The sequence below is a fragment of the Somniosus microcephalus genome, chromosome 4 (genome assembly GCF_052327205.1).
Source record: "Somniosus microcephalus isolate GS21.2 chromosome 4, FLI_Smic_1.0, whole genome shotgun sequence".
In the NCBI taxonomy this organism is placed as follows: Eukaryota; Metazoa; Chordata; class Chondrichthyes; order Squaliformes; family Somniosidae; genus Somniosus; species Somniosus microcephalus.
Window position 1 is genome coordinate 306,071,678 of NC_140990.1, and position 15,512 is coordinate 306,087,189.

Sequence of the window (15,512 nt, forward strand, 5' to 3'; positions counted from 1 at the left end):
CCCCATCACTGATGCTTTGAGCACAACTGACAACACACAAGGAGGACCCTTGGTCTTCCAACCTCACTCCATCTTTGTCTCCTTCTAAGTATCTATGCTATGCAATCTCTACACTCACTCCTTCATTCTCACTCAACCTCCACTTGTCTCCCTCATTGAAGGAAAAGAGAGCTCACAACAAAAGAGAGCGAGCCAGGACAGGAGGAGGCAGTCCTGGAAATTATGGGCATTGAGGATGATTTGCACGTGGGGGACGGACAGACGGGTGTAACACAGCAAGCTGGTGACAGAAAAGTTTCCCATCTCTCTCTTTGACATTGCATGAGTCGCTGATAATGATTGTGAAGCTGTAACAGATGGACTTATGAGCATCTGCAAAAAGCTATGTGCATGTAGCCTTTGCATCACATCTCTGACTCTTTCCTTTACTCCCCCACAGGACCATCACAAGCATCTGTCCCCCCTAGCCAGGAAGAGGCTGAGCAGCCAGACTCCTTAGAGGAAGCTGCAACCTCCGAGGGCGCAGCGTCACCAGAATTCAGCGCACCCAGCACCAGCGCAGACACTCACACCTCGGTGGGACTTTCGGGACATAGAGTAGTGTTGTTACCTGGTGTATCACAGCTCACAAGTGAGCATCAGCAGATTGCCGAGACAGGGACAGCAGTGGAGTCCTGGTCGGAGGGGGCAGGACTCTGCCAGCTCGGCTCAGCAGCATGTCGACCCTCTGCCTCTGGGTCCATCCATAAGATCAGAGGTGATGGAACTCCAGGCACAGATGCAGGAGTCTCTGGCAGGTTTTGTCTCTAGGGTCGCTGCGAGTGTGGAGCGAATAGCGAACATGAGCAGAGCCTTTGAGGAATCATAGGCGCATGAACGCATCACCACGGAAAGGATGGCTACCTCCGTGGAAAGGATTGCTACCTCTGTGATAAGGCTGGCTACCGTAGAGGAGAGGATGGCTACGGCCATGGAGGAGCTTAGTCACCAGGGTATGGAAAACATAGTCATTGTTCAGAATAGAATGACATCTCTTGAGGAGCGATGGGCATCTATTGAACAGAGAAACCAGACCTTCATGGAAGTCCTTCTGAGTAGGACTGCCATTGCAGATATGGGTTCCCTTGGCCCCCCTGATGTGCAGCAAGGTGCTCTCCAGCCACTTGCAGGCGCTGAGGGGGACCTGACCCATAAGAGGGAGGTTGGTGGCAGACCTCAAGGAAGTGGGGGCTCCTCTCCAAGTGCTCACACTTCATGCCACTGCAGAGCCCTCGGTCAGAGCCCCACCTGAGTCCACACCCAAGTGAGATAGACGTCTCAACCCTGCACAGCCGCAGGAGCAGCAGACTATTGACGAGCCCTCACAGGCTCGCAACCCCAGAGAACGGCTGCCAAAGGTGTCGAGACAGGAACAGCAGCAAAGTGAGCAAGGGGCCTCCACATCTGCTGAAGGCACAGGGGAGGCACCACGTAGGAGCAAAATTCTGCACAAATAGTCACAAGGGTAGTCATTTGGGTGCAATTTTGTGTTTATTGTAAAAATGCCATCACGTCGTTATTGAACATAAAAATTCTGATGGCAAATGTTGCAGTTGTGGCGTCTGTCATTTCGCTATTGGAACTTCCACATTGAGGCCCTAGGAATACTTGCAACCGTCAGTATGGTGGCCAGAGTGCTAGGAATCCTCTGGTTCTTGGCCACTGTCGAAGCTCCAGTAAGAAGCAGCGAGGCACCCCACTTGGTCCTCAGGAATCTGCAAGCCACGGCGCTGTGCCATGTTGTGAAGTGCACAGCAAACCACGACAATTCTGGAGACCCTGGCTGCTGAGTACTGTAGGGCTCCACCTGATCTATCCAGGCATCTGAAGAGCATCTTCAGCAAACCGATGGTTTGCTCGATAATGGATCTGGTGGAAATGTGGCTGGAGTTGCAGCACTCCTCAGCTTAGTTGGCTGGCCTCCTCAATGGCGTCATTAGCCACGTCCTCAGGGGATAGCCCTTGTCTCCAAGTAGCCATCTGTTAAGTTGGTCTGGCAGACTGAATAGTGGAGGCACACTAGACTGGCGCAGTATGAAGGAGTCATGGCAACCGCCAGGGTACATGGCACAAACATGCAAAATTTCCTTCTTGTGGTCACACACCAGCTGAACGTTGAGGGAGTGGAAGCCCTTGCGGTTGACAAAAATACCTGGATTGCGATGGGGTGCCCTAAGGGCCACGTGTGCAGTCAACGACGCCCTGCACCCTTGGAAAGCCTGCCAGATTAGCTAATCCAACCGCTCGCACCGTGACACTTGCTCGATCCTTGGTGAAATGGATGTGATTGTGCGCGAGGGCAAAGAGGGCATCGGTTACCTGCATGATGCAAGTGTAAGCGGCCGCCTGGGAGATGACGCTGATGTCTGCTGCTGATCCCTGGAATGAGCCTGAGGCAAAAAAGTTAATTGCGGTGGTGGCTTTGATGGCCACTTGTAATGCTTGTCCACCTGGTCCTCTGGGCAGCAGGTCTTGCCGTAGCATTGCGCAGATGTCAGTCACTACCTCTCGCGAAAGTCGGAGCCGCCTTTGGCACTGCTGCTCAGACATGTTGAGGTAGCTGACCCTGCATCTGTACCCCCTGTTTGGGGGAGTATCTCCTGCGCCGACGGGCTTCCAGGCCTGTGCAGCTTCAGGTGGGTGAGCAGCAGCCTGGCGCTCCTGTTGCTGCTGCTGTTGTTCCTGGTTCTGCTGCTGCCACGGCTGGTGCTCGAGCTCCTCTAATGCCCAGATGGGAAGGAAATAAATGGCTCCCATGCTTCTGGTATATGCCTCCGTTGAGGAAGCGCCGAGTGAAGGTGGCGAAAGGGGTTTCCCAGGTGGTCACACTGGAGATGGGTGTGAGGCTCCAGCCTTCCACAGGTGTGGTTAAGCCTTCTAAAAGTTGCCCCAGACCTGAGACCACTAAGTCCTGCCACCTGCAAATCATGGCTGATCAAATCTCCTCTTTAATGGTTGACCTGCAGTTGATAGTCAGCAATCCAATAGTGCTCCCGCCAGGTTTCACATTTGTGTCTCCCACCAGGTGTGTTTCATGTGGGAAAAGGGTGAAATTCGCAAGGGCCTTTCAAAATAGGATTAGAGAGGCCATTTAGTGGTTAAGGGCCTGAACGACCAGTCCCGCCTGTTGGATGCAGGACGGAGTCGGGGCCATCAGACACGACTGAGTCGGGAACCAGGCGAGGGGGGGGGGGGTCCCGCCCGCCAGTTTTTGCAATTTTAACCCCCCGTACGCCTCCAAGCCCACCTCCACGGCTCAGTGAAAATCGAGGCCACAGTCTCTGTCACAGGTGGGGCAGACGGTGGTTGAAGGGGCGGGTGGGAGGGGTGCTTGGGTTGATGTGCGCTCCTTGCGTTTGCTCCCGGCGAAGAGACTCGAGGTGTTCGGCACGTTCCCGGATGCTTCTCCTCCACTTTGTGCGGTCTTGGGCTAGGGATTCCCAGGTGTCAGTGGGGATGTTGCACTTTTTCAAGGAGGCCTTGAGGGTGTCCTTGAAGCGTTTCCTCTGCCCACCTGCTGTGTCGGAGCTCCGAGTAGAGCGCCTGTTTTGGGAGTCTCGTATCAGGCATGTGGATGATGTGACCCGTCCATCAGAGCTGATCGAACGTGGTCAAAGCTTCGATGCAGGGGGTGTTGGCCTGAGCGAGAACACGGACGTTGGTGCGCCTTTCCTACCAATGGATTTGCAGAATCTTGCGGAGGCAGCATTGGTGGTACCTCTTCAGTGCTTTGAGGTGCCTGCTGTACATGGTCCATGTCTGAGGCATACAGCAGGGCGGGTATCACTGCTGCCCTGTAGACCATGAGCTTAGTGTCGGGTTTGAGGTCCTGGTCTTCAAACACCCTCTTCCTCAGGCGACCGAAGGCTGCACTGGCACACTGAAGGTGGTGTTGGACTTACGTCATCGACGTCTGCCCTTGTTGACAGTAGGCGCCCGAGGAATGGAAAGTGGTCCACATTGTCCAAGGCGGTGTTGGACTTAGTCAGAATAAACAGAAGATGGTTAACATGGTAAATGATTACTTCTTGGAGGATTTTTATAAAAACAGGGCGACGCCAACAATATACCATCCAACATCAAAAATATGTTGTGTGCATACTCAGGATTGTGACTTTAGTGCAGCAGCCGTTCTACTGAGGCTGAAAACCAATAAAAATCCAAACTAATAAAGCAAATAAACCGAATGAAATCAGTAAGCAGAAACAAAATGGAAGAGTACCTGTATGACAATCTTTAAAGAAAGCCAACGTTTCTTCAGAAATGGTAAATTTTTACCTGACCAACCACAGACTTTTTCTTTTGAGGTGGTAACATCCTTATTTGGCAGTAGAGGCAGGGAGGAAGCCATATGAGTGTACTTAAGAGTTCCAAAAATGTATTTGATAAAGAACTGCATGAAATATTTCATTACAAACCAAGGTTCAGTAGGTTATGATGGATTATCAGTTGGCTAAAGAGAAGTAAATAGACATTAACCGTAAGGAGAATTAGGTTGCAGTGCAGGGGAAGGGTCGTAGAAGAGAATGAGAAAGGTGAGTGAGAAAGAGAGGAAAACATATGCTGGACCACTCCTGTTCCTGATGTACTTAAGTGACCTGGAATTAAGTTAGTGCAAGGTTGTTAAATTTGAAGATGACACCAAGCTGGGAGACAAAGAGAAGCAGGGTGGACTAGAGGAGGCTGCCACGGTCTTGCCAAGCGAGCTCAGTGAGGTTTGCAGCTGGACTAATGAGTGACAAGTTCAATATGGTATAATTTGAAAATCTAACCAAATCTGAATCAAGATTATATTGAACTAAATTAAACAAAGTAGTGGTCCCAACACCAAGTCCTCAGGCACCCCACTCAGTGCTTCTTTCCCCACTAACTTTTTTAAAAATTCATTCACGCTGGCAAGGCTAGCATTTATTGCCCATCCCCAACTGCCCTCAAGGAGGTGGTGGTGAGCCGCCTTCTTGAACCGCTGCAGTCTGTGTGGTGAAGGTACTCCCACAGTGCCGTTAGGGAGAGTGTTCCAGGATTTTGACCTAGCGAATATGAATGAACGGCGATATATTTCCAAGTCAGCAACTTAATTCCACTAATGAGTACTCATGATTTTCTACTTCTCAACCACGCCAGAGTTTACCCTGAATTCCTAACTGAGTTTATCAAATATCCTTTCTTCATGTGGAACTTCTGTCAAATGCCTTGGTACACCACGTCAGAGAGCTTTCTACAGTCCACATTTTGTAGTCTGTTTGAATCCAAGTTTTTCATTTCTTCTGACTGCCCTATTACAGGTAGACTATCCTTTATCCGAAAACCTTGGGACCAGCTGAGTTTCGGTTTTCAGAATTTTTCGGATTTCAGAAGGTATTGGGAAATTTGTCGGGGTCGGCGGGGGGGTCAGCGGGGGAGTCGACGGGGGGGGGGGGGGGCGTGGGTCGACGGGGGGGGGGTGGGTCGACGGGGGGGGGGGTGGGTCGACGGGGGGGGGGGTCGACTGGGGGGGGGGGGTCGACTTGGGGGGGGGGGGGGAAGAATATCGGACGGGCCGCAGTTCGGGTCGGGTCAGGGGGGAGAAAAGAATATCGGATGGGCCGCGGTTCGGGTCGGGTCGGGGGGGGGGGGGGGGGAGAAAAGAATAATCGGACGGGCCGCGGTTCGGTTCGGGGGAGAAAAGAATATCGGACGGGCCACTGTATTGTCGGGTTCACTCTCCCGGTACCTCCTTCACACTGCCTGGCTCGGCCTGCAATCTCCTACCCAGGAGGGAACTCTGTGACCCTCTGCCCTGCTCAGCGTAAGTCGTGCGCCACTCTGGTCATGTCGTGCGCACGACTTACGCTGAACGAAAAAACTTTCGGTTTTTAGAGGTTTTCGGTAGTTCGGATAAAGGATAGTCGATAGTCTACCTGTACTCACAATCACAGAAACCCCACAGTGCAGATAGAGGCCATTTCGGCCCATCGAGCCTGCACCAACACATATCCCAACCGATCCCCGTAACCCCTACACCAACACATATCCCACCCTATCCCCGTAACCCCACGTATTTAATCCCCCTAACACTAAGGGTCAATTTATCTTAGCCAATCAACCTAAACCCGCACATCTTTGGACTGTGGGAGGAAACCGGAGCACCTGGAGGAAACCCACGCAAACACGGGGAGAATGTGCAAACTCCACACAGACAGTCACCCGAGGCCGGATTTGAACCCAGGTCCCTGGCGCTGTGAGGCAACAGTGCTAACCACTATGCCACCGTGTAGTACCAATAGAATATTTTACTGTTGGATTTACCCTCTGTTGCTATACTTTTTTGTAGGTTTCTCTTTGCTCCTCTGATCACCCTCTTAGCATGTTACTACATTTTCTTCTATTCATCCCCATGAGCCTCCTCCCCTTTCTCCCTGCGAGATCTGTAGATGTCGTTTTTCCCCATATATTACTTTTAATTTGTTTCTTAATCAATTTAGGGTTCAGTTTGTTTAGTCAGAGCTTGTTGGTTTCAGGAATGTAGTTACCTTGCATGCTCAGCTTTATACCTTTAAAGGTGGTCCACTTGTCTTCTACTGAGATATGGTACAACCTGACCCAATTCAGTTGCTTCCATTGTTACCACAGTATTTTTGAATTTAGCCCTTTTAAAGTTATATACCTGACTATCTGACTCCCAAATTATTCTGTGGTTACTAACCCCCAGTAGTGCTAGGATTTCCATTTCCTACATGTTGTCCAAGTCATAAACGAATACCAGTTCAAGATGAATGCTACCTCTTGTAGCTTCCTTGATGCACTGGGTCATATGAACATAAGAAATAGGAGGAGGAGTAGGCCATTTGGCCCTTTGAGCCTGCTCCGCCATTCAATGGCTGATCTTCTACCTCATCTCCACTTTCCTGCACTATCGCCATATCCCTTGATGCCTTTACTAGTCAGAAATCTATCGACTTCTGTTTTGAATATACCCAATGACTGAGCCTCCACAGCCCTCTGGGGTAGAGAATTCCAAAGGTTCACCACCCTCTGAAGAAATTTCTTCTCATCTCAGTCCTGAATGGCCTATCCTTTATCCTGAGGCTGTGGCCCCTGGTTCTAGACTCCCCAGCCAAGGGAAACATTCTCCCAGCATCCACCCTATCAAGCCCTGTAATAATTTTGTATGTTTCAATGAGATCACCTCTCATTCTCCTAAACTTCAGAGAATATAGGCCCAGTCTACTCAATCTGTCCTCATAGGACAACCCCCGCCCCCATCCCAGGAACCAGTCATGCATTACATTTACCAACTCTGCCTTTAAACCACTTGCCCTTTCCCAGTTTGTATTTGGCTGATTGACGTCTTCAAATAGCTTAAAAACACAGAATGCCATTACACTACTAGGTCTATTCTATAGGCCACCAACTAGTGGGAAGGATATAGAGGAGCAAATTTGTAGGGAAATTACAGAGGTGCAAGAACTATAGAGCAGCGATGATGGGAGACTTCAGTTATCCTAATATAGACTGGGATAGTAATAGTATAAAGGGCAGAGAGGGGGAAAAATTTCTGAAGTGTGTTCAGGAGAACTTTCTTGATCGGTACGTTTCTGGCCAAACGAGGCAGGAGACATTGCTGGATCTAATTCTGGGGAATGGAGTGGATCAAGTGTCAGATGGGGAACATTTAGGGAACAGTGATCATAGTATCATAAGGTTTAGATTAGCTATGGAAAAGGACAGGGAGCAATATAGAGTAAAAGTACTTAATTGGAGGAAGGCCAATTTCAGTGGGTTGAGAATGGATCTGGCTCGGGTAAATTGGAATCAAAGATTGGCAGGCAAAACTGTAATCAAACAATGGGCTGCCTTTAAAAAGAGATGGTTCGGGTACAGTCGAGGTACATTCCCACAAGGGGGAAGGTAGAGCAACCAAAGTCATCCCTGGATGACAAAAGAGATAGAGAGTAAAATGAAGCAGAAAAAGGGCACATATGACAGATGTCAGGTTGAGAATACAAGTGAGAACCAAGCTGAATATAGAAAGTTCAGAGGGGAAGTGAAAAAGGAAATTAAAAAAGAGGGGCAGAGAGAGAGTATGAGAATAGATTAGCAGCTAACATAAAAACGAATCCAAAAGTCTTCTGTAGGTATATAAATAGTAAACAAATAATAAGAAGGGGGGGGTGGTATGATTAGGGACCAAAATGGAGACCGGTGCATGGAGGCAGAGGGTATGGCTGAGGTACTAAACGAGTATTTGCATCCGCCTTCACCAAGGAAGAAGATGCTGCCAAAGTCATTGTGAAAGTGAAGGTAGTTGAGATACTGGTTGGGATAAAAATTGATAAAGAAGGAGGTACTAGAAAGGCTGGCTGTACTTAAACTAGATAAGTCACCAGGACTGGATGAGATTCATCCTAGGATGCCAAGGGAAGTAAAGGTGGAAATCGCGGAAGTACTGACAATAATCTTCCAATCCTTCTTAGATACGGGGGTGGTGCCAGAGGACTGGAGAATTGCAAATGTTATACACTTGCTCAAAAAAGGGCGGAAGGATAAACCCAGCAGCTACAGGCCAGTCCGTTTAACCTCAGTAGCGGGGAAGCTTTTAGAAACGATAATCCAGGACAAAATTAACAGTCACTTGGACAAGTGTGAATTAATTAAGGAAAGTCAACACGGATTTGTTAAAGGCAAATCGTGTTTAACTAACTTGATTGAGTTTTTTTGATGAGGTAACAGAGGGCTGATGAGGGCAATGTGGTGTACATGGACTTGCAAAAGGCGTTTGATAAAGTGCCACATAATAGGCTTACCAGCAAAGTTGAAGCCCATGGACAGTGGCAGCATGGATACGAAATTGGCTAAGTGACAGGAAACAGAGTAGTGCTGAACGGCTATTTATCGGACTGGAGGAAGGTATACAGTGGTATTCCCCAGGGGTCGATACTAGGACCACTGCTTTTCTTGATATAGCGTGGAGATGCCGGTGTTGGACTGGGGTGGACAAATGTAAGAAGTCACACAACACCAGGTTATAGTCCAACAGTTTTATTTGAAATCACAAGCTTTCGGAGCGCTGCTCACTTCACCTGATGAAAAAGCAGCACTCCGAAAGCTTGCGATTTCAAATAAAGCTGTTGGACTATAACCTGGTGTTGTGTGACTTCTTACATTTCTTGATATATATTAATGACTTGGGTGTACAGGGCACAATTTCAAAAATGACACAAACCTTGGAAGTATAGTGAACAGTGAGGAGGATAGTGATAGACTTCAAGACGACATAGACAGGCTGGTGGAATGGCCGGACATGTGGCAGATGAAATTTAACGCAGAAAAGTGTGAAGTGATCTCGTTTTTACCAAAATGTAAGGGGCAATAAGCGCTAAAGGGTACAACTCTAAAAGGGGTACATGAACAGAGAGACCTGGGGGTATATATGCATAAATCGTTGAAGGTGGCAGGGCAGGTTGAGAAAGCGGTTAAAAAAGCATGCGGGATCCTGGGCTTCATAAATAGAGGCAGAGTACAAAAGCAAGGAAGTTATGATGAACCTTTATAAAACACTGGTGTGGCCTCAACTGGAGTATTGTGTCCAATTCTGGGCACCGCACTTTAGGAAGTATGTGAAGGCCTTAGAGAGGGTGCAGAAAAGATTTACAAGAATGATTCCAGGGATGAGGGACTTCAGTTACATGGATAGACTGGAGAAGCTGGTCCTTAGAGCAGAGAATGTTGAGAGGAGTTTTGATAGTGGTGTTCAAAATCATGAGGGGTCTAAACAGTAGATAGAGAGAAACTGTTCCCATTGGCGGGTAGGTCGAGAACCAGAGGGCACAGATTTAAGTTGATTGGCAGAAGAACCAAAGGCGACATGAGAAAAACTTTTTTACGCAGCGAGTGGTTAGGATCTGGAATGCACTGCCTGAAAGGGTGGTGGGGCAGATTCTGTAGTGTATGTATCCGTCTACCTTTAAGAAAACCATTGTATGTAACCGTTCACCTTTAAGAGAACTATTTTAGGTGTGGCACTACTTTGTTGGCTTCTGTATACTGTAATACCGACGGTGACCACACCGGTATATAAGTGCTGTGTCAGGATTTATTTGGCAGATTCGCCCTGACCTTCGAATAGTAAAGTCCTGTTTTAAGTTACTCTGGTAGTCTGTGTATTAATTAACTAAGCAACCCACAGACTTTACAGTGGCGACGAGTCCGATCGTACCCTGCGGCAACAATACTTCCGAAGCAGTTAACGAGCGTCGAGAAGAGGCAACTGCCCTCGTCATTCTGCTGGGAGAAAACTAGAGGCTGCAGAACTAGAAAAGAGGAAGAAGTTAGAGACAAAGACTTCCATCAGCAACAGGCACTGACTGTCCCTTCTGCCACGGTGAGGAGTGAGCCGATCAGCACGAGAAGCAAGGCGGCCACGGTGACTGTGAGTAAGGGAAAGTAAAAAGAATAACCGGAGGATAAGGGCGGTGCACTCGACCACGGTCGAGGGGGAAAGGAGCCGGACAGAAGTCGGGTCCAGAGGCGCTGAGACTGGGGCAGCGTGGAGCAAGGAAGCCGCGGTACAGACAGGCCGGGGGACGCAACGGCATCGTGAGACAGCTAGACCGCGACCGGCGAAAAAGGCCGGGCAGCGACCGAAGCCACGAAGCGCTGCGGCCGGGAGCGTAGGCGCAGGAAGAGATAAACTCAGCCGCAGCCGAGGAGGGAAGCACCGGACTGCGAGAGGGCTGGGAGGCGCGATTGGGAGCCGAGTGAGCGGGAGAGGCAGAGCCGACCAAAGGGGAACTGAGCGAGAGCCAGTCCAGCGGCTGAAACTGTTCTCCGTCAACGGGGTGTACCCAGCGCCGGTAGAGCCGAGCGAGCGGGAGACAGAGCCCGAGCAAGGGGAACCGAGCGAGAGCCAGCCCAGCGGCTGAAACTGTTCGCCGTCAACGGGGTGTACCCAGCGCCGGTTGCCCTGCCGAGAAAAGGGAAAGCCCTGAAGCCGACGCGCAGGCTGTGAACCTGAAAGCCAGCGGCCGTCGCCCGTGGGGAAAGTGTACCCCTCCCGCTAGGGAAGAAACGCGGGAAGCCGCCATTAGGCGGGGAAGAAGACAGAAGCGGGAAACCGCCATTGAAGTGGGCGGGGAGAGAAGATAAGCGCGGGAAGCCGCCATTTTCGCGGGAACCGCCATCTTGGAAAAAAAAAGAAAAGAAAATTTAAAGAAATAATTCGTGGTGTTATCAGGAAGAGAGGAAGATGCCTAAGCGTGGTAACATCAACGATTTTAATTCCGAGGTAGAAGACTGGGCCACGTATGTGGAACGCATTGAGATCTATTGTGAGGCCAATAAAATAGAAGATGACAAAGCTATAACCTTGCTAAACTCAATGGGCGCGAAGACATACGGGCTCTTGAAGCATCTACTAGCACCAGCTAAACCGGCGGATCAGACTTTCGATGATATTGTGACTGTTCTGAAGGATCACTTGAACCCCACACCGTTGATGTTGGCGGAACGATTCAAATTCTATGCGAGAACGCAACGGAAAGACGAAAGCAACGCAGAATACTTAGTCGAACTGCGTAGACTAGCGAAACACTGCCAGTTTGGAGGGAATCTGACAGAGGCATTGCGAGACAAGTTCGTGTGCGGGTTGTCAAAGGAAGGAACGCAAAAGCGACTACTCGAAGAGAACGACCTTACACTTGACAGGGCTGTCCTTATTGCAGCATCGCACGAAGCCGCAGCGAAGGGAACTGCGGAAATGCAGCGGCACTCAGTGTGGATCAAATTACCTCGAGTACAACAAAATGCTATCATTGTGGGAAGACAACACACGACCAGAACCAATGCTGGTTTAAGAACCAGGAATGTAGGAAATGTGGCAAACTGGGTCACATAGCTAAGGTATGCCGGTCAGGGAAGAAGACCAACAACCAAAGGAAGCCATCACAGGAAAAGTACAACAAGGTACACAAGGTGGCCGAGAAGAGTTCAGACGAACAGAATTCGGACTCAGACCCAAACGGCCAGGAGCTGGGTAGTCTGAGAATTCACAATGTGAGTAAGGAAGCTGACCTACAAACTATCTGGGTCATGCTAATAATAGCTGGAGTCCAAGTGAAAATGGAGTTGGACACTGGATCAGCTCTATCAGTCATAAATCGAAGGGATTACCACCGGCTATTCTCACATATACCCTTAAGAGATACCAAGTTCGTATTGCAGACATACACGGGGCATAAAGTATACCCCATGGGGAAGATAAGAGTCAAGGTGAGAGATGGGGGTAAAGAACACCCAAGAATGAACTTATACGTACTACCTGAGGGAGGACCACCACTTCTGGGACGGGAGTGGATCAAGAAAATAGACATGGAATGGCACTATCTAAAAGCCATAACGAGTGAGGACTCGGTGCAGACAATCAGCTCAGATTCTGAAACGGATGACGATAAGACCAACCCAAATATGAAAGACAAGGCTGAAATGGACTTGCCGACTAAGGTTGGAAGAACGAAGGCATGCATAAAGGCTTATGCTCCAGAGAAGAACAAAGTTTCAGAACAGAACTCCACCGAACAACAACAACATAGTTTGACAGAGAATTCTGAGTCTGTTCAGTTTACGGACATATCCATGACTGACGAACACCGAGCTCGGACTCAACTTTATTTCAAATTACGACAGTAAGTAGAACAAGTGAGTTACCGTCTCGAACAAGAGATGAAAACAATGAAAAAGTTCTATGACACCGAATGGGAGAATCTGGAAAGACAACAGAAGCAGCTAGCTCAAGCAGAGAGCGACCATAGAGCCATTGTGACCAATTACCGATCACATCTCCCTTATGCTGTTCAGGAGTTAGAATATTTGCAGGAAGGAGCAAATGAAGAGGAATCTTCAGGAAGCCAGGATTTTATTCCCGTTCTTCTCTACGACTCCTTACAAGCAGAGTTTGAGAAGTTGAAGGAACAGTATGAACAGGCCCAGGCTACAATCCTGGAGGGGATTAACTCGGCAACCTCCGAAAAGCTAGTTTCAGTAGAAGCATATGAGCAACTAAAGGTTGAACATGAGCAAGAAGTCCAAAGGCTGCAGGAAATTCTTGATGAGCTCAAGGCCAAGGCAGACTCATCGGTAGAAGTTCCATCCATAGATGAGAAATTAGAGGTGAAAGACATGGCAGAACATGAAAGACAAGATGTCCAAGAACTCAAAAATATTGAAGGAAACCCAAGACAAATATGAGGCGGCAATGACCGAGGTTCAACAACTTGAAGAACAGATTCAACTGGGAATCCTTTCAGTGGAAGAAAAGGAAACTGTAAGAAACACAGAGACTGTGAGAATGGCCCCTGAACATGAGCTAGAGAGCATCAAGGCGCAACTTCTCCGAGCGCTGAAAGCCAAAGTACAAGAGGAAAAGAAGGTGAAAGCATTGGAGAAAAAGGTGGATGAAATGGAGAAGACTCTGATCCACAGTGTTCCCGTGGAAGAGTTAACGGTCAGCCAACTCCTTCATATGCTGAGGGACAAGACTCTGCAATGGGAACAATCTGAACACGAGCTTCAATCTTCAAAGGGAAGGAGTTCGGAGCTCTCAAAAGTTATGGAAATAGCTGAGGTTGCAACACAGATTTTACTGGGATGCCAAAAGTACGCTGAATCACATCTATGTGAACAACAGAATGTTGAAACAGCTGCTCCAGTAGAAGGATTGAATAGCCCGATCAATCAATCCCCCATGGAAGGGGAAGTGTTGAAATCACAAATGAGGTCATTAGTGAAGGATTTGCAGGAAACCCAGGAAGAGCGGGATGAATATGAACGCATGAAGAAGTCTCTTCAGGAAAGATGTCTAGGGAGGGAACAACAGTCGGCTAACGTCCAGTTGGGTAAGGAAGAAGTAGCAGGCCCTCTCGCTAGACTAGTTCAGGACGACACCGAATATTACCATGACCTATTGAGTGACACGGAATATTACGAGGACTTGGTCTGCCCAGCTTGTGATGAAAACTCCCAAAGTGCAGAAATCAGGATGAAGCACTTAAAGTCTAAGGAACATAGGGAGATGGTGGCGCAACAGCTGGCAGCTGATAAGGGAGCCCCGAGAGTCTCCAAGAAGCAGAAAAGAAAAAGACGAAGCAGAAGGTGATAACCATCTAAATCATTATCACTTCTACCAGATCATGTACGTGGGCCCTACGAAGGGAGCCAAATCAGTTGGCAAGTAGGAAAAATTACCAAGGCAGTCCAGCTGTTTGTAAAAGTCAGCACTGCTGGTTCAGCAGGACGGAAGTTCAAGCTGTTAAGTCAAGGGAAAGACTATTGGATGAGTCACGCTAGCAATGTGAACCGGCTACACCACAGAGATGTTGTTCGGACCGAGTCAAGACCAGAGACTGAATCTGTGAACTGTTCCCGCAGAGACGGAATCTGTAAACTGTTTCCCGCATAGATTATACCTGTGAATTGTTTTACATGAAGTTGAATATATGTTATGTTTAATGGGGGACTAAGTATGTTGTAAGCTAAAAAGGGAGGATTGTAGTGTATGTATCCGTCTACCTTTAAGAAAACCATTGTATGTAACCGTTCACCTTTAAGAGAACTATTTTAGGTGTGGCACTACTTTGTTGGCTTCTGTATACTGTAATACCGACGGTGACCACACCGGTATATAAGTGCTGTGTCAGGATTTATTTGGCAGATTCGCCCTGACCTTCGAATAGTAAAGTCCTGTTTTAAGTTACTCTGGTAGTCTGTGTATTAATTAACTAAGCAACCCACAGACTTTACAGATTCAATCATGGTTTTCAAAAGGGAATTGGATAAGTACCTGAAGGAAAATAATCTGCAGGGCTACGGGGAAAGGGTGGGGGAGTGGGACTAGCTAAAGTGCTCTTGCAGAGAGCTGGCACGGGCTCGACGGGCCGAATGGCCTCCTTCTGTGCTGTAACCATTCTATGATTCTATGAACTTTTTGTTCTAACATACCTTTCCCATCTTTGTGGGGCAAATTGTACTCCTCCTTATGCACAACAGGAGGTCTGTATTATGCTGGCTTGGGAGGTCTTTTTTTTTTAAATTATGAGATATCTAACTAGAGTAGTTCATTTTGTAGCTTGCCCCCATCCAAAGCATGAACATCATCTGCCTCCCAGGTGCCCCTGGAATTTTCATAGAATAGTGCAATACAGAAGGAGGCCATTCAGCCAATCGAGTCTGCGCCGGCTCTTTCGAAGAGCAATCCAGTCAGTCCCACTCCCCTGCTCTTTCCCCATATCCCTGCAATTTTTTCTCTATCAAGTATTTCACAAATTCCCTTTTGAAGGCTGCTATTGTGAATATGCTATACATATGCTGATTTTGTTTCTATTCTCTGGGCTCAGTCATGTGTGTTATTCCCACTCCATTGCCTACTGCTACCCACAACCTCTAGTTCCAGCATCTTTCATGTTCCCCAATGTATGTCTATTGCTGGTCTCCAGTTCATG

The 15,512-nt window shown here is 48.3% G+C and overlaps 1 protein-coding gene across 7 annotated transcripts in view; it reads right to left on the reverse strand.

Moving 5' to 3' along the window:
* The window catches only part of orc4 (origin recognition complex, subunit 4), a 127,344-nt gene that overhangs the window by 53,006 nt on the left and 58,826 nt on the right, over positions 1-15,512 (reverse strand). The gene's annotated exons all lie outside the window — the stretch shown is intronic.